The sequence below is a fragment of the Homarus americanus genome, unplaced genomic scaffold (assembly GCF_018991925.1).
Source record: "Homarus americanus isolate GMGI-L3 unplaced genomic scaffold, GMGI_Hamer_2.0 scaffold376, whole genome shotgun sequence".
In the NCBI taxonomy this organism is placed as follows: Eukaryota; Metazoa; Arthropoda; class Malacostraca; order Decapoda; family Nephropidae; genus Homarus; species Homarus americanus.
The window spans coordinates 58675-60410 of NW_024734656.1; positions in this window are offsets into that span (position 1 = coordinate 58675).

Here is a 1736-nt window from a genome sequence, read left to right on the forward strand (position 1 = left end):
CTGGGGGCACCACCGCCCCTTGAAGGGCACCTAGAGGCGCCGATGTCCCTCAGAGGATTCCTGGGACGCCGCTCTCAATGGAAGAGTCCCCAAGGTGCCGCAGTCCCCTTTAGGGTCCCTGCAAGCGCTCCCGTCCTTGGGAGGGTCCCTGCAAGTGCTCCCGTCTCTGGGAAGGCCCTTGGTTACAGTAGTTTTTGCGCTATTTAGAGCTCTGGGAGAAGCAACGTTAAATAAATACACCACCATCCATCACATTTCCAGTATCATCGCATTCTGAAGAAGGTAATGGAGAATAATGTCAACAGGGAAACATAAGTTGGGGTGTTGTGCTGACTGACTGCTCTCTGCTCCTATTGGCTGTAATTTGGTGGGTTAAAGAATAGTCCACCAATCACAGTTAAGTAAGGGACTGCTGGAAGTATATAACATACAGTGTATGACACGACGGTTAAGCATGTCGTAGGGCCCATCGGGACCCTTGGTATGGTCCCTGGGGTCGGCGCCAGCCCTGGGAGCTCTGCTGTCCCTGGCTACCATCCCAGAGAGGGCCCCAGGGTGCGTCGCTGTCCCAGGGAGGGCCCCTGGGTGCGCCACCGTCCCTGGCAAGGCCCTGGGAGCGTCGATATCCTTGGGAGAGCCCATGTGAGCGCCGCTGTTGCTGGGAGAGCCCTGGGTGCGCGCCATTGCCCTTGGCAAAGCCCCTGGGAGCGTTGCCGTTTCTGGGAGCACCCCTTGGAGGGCCACTGCCCCAGGGACAGAACCTGGGGGCGCCAGCACCACTGGCAAGGCCCCTGAAGGCGCCACTGCCTCTGGCAAGGCCCTTGAGGACGCCACCGCCCCTTGAAGGGCACCTGGAGGCGCCGATGTCCCTCAGAGGACTCCTGGGACGCCGCTGTCACTGGAAGAGTCCCCAGGATGCCGCAGTCCCTGGGAGGGTCCTTGCAAGCGCTCCCGTCCTTGGGAGGGTCCCTGCAAGTGCTCCCGTCTCTGGGAAGGCCCCTGTTTGCAGTAGTTTTTGCACTATTTAGAGCTCTGGGAGAAGCAACGTTAAATGAATACACCGCCGCCCATCACATTTCCAGTATCATCGCATTCTGAAGAAACACAAGTATTCATTCTGTGTTTAGTTCTATACATAAAGGGTAACTTATTCACAAATGCGTGAGTACAGGAGTGTGAGGCAGTATGTCTAGCCTCACACTTTGTTATTCACATTTACGTGAGAAGTATTCAAGCACATTGCGTATTTGGTTCTGTACATGAGAACTGATATAGTTACTAAGTGCAAAAGAGTGGATACAATCTTAATATGTCGGCTATCTTGCCATTAGAGATGAAGTGTTGTGCCATTTCACACACAGTGTGCTTGGACCTGTCCCTAAAAGGTTCTATCTTCACAGTCGAGGACGTAGTGTTCAAGTGTGTGGCCATATGTATGGCCACACACTTTACATTTAGTTTTGTTTACATCTGCTTGAGGAACATACTGCCAAAGGTACTTATATCCTAACCTTAATCTAGCGGTTACATCATCTTGTAATCTAGTGATCTTGTTACTTGCTCCATATACATGTTTCACTTGATACATCTCATCATGGTAAACTATGGATCGACTAGTGCCTGTTTGCACTAGTCTACTTGCGTCACACTCATCAATAAGTTCTTTCCTAATTACAGTTTTAAGGGTTCTTTTTGACAGACCCAAATTGTATTCAATGGTGTCTTTGTTAGACGCG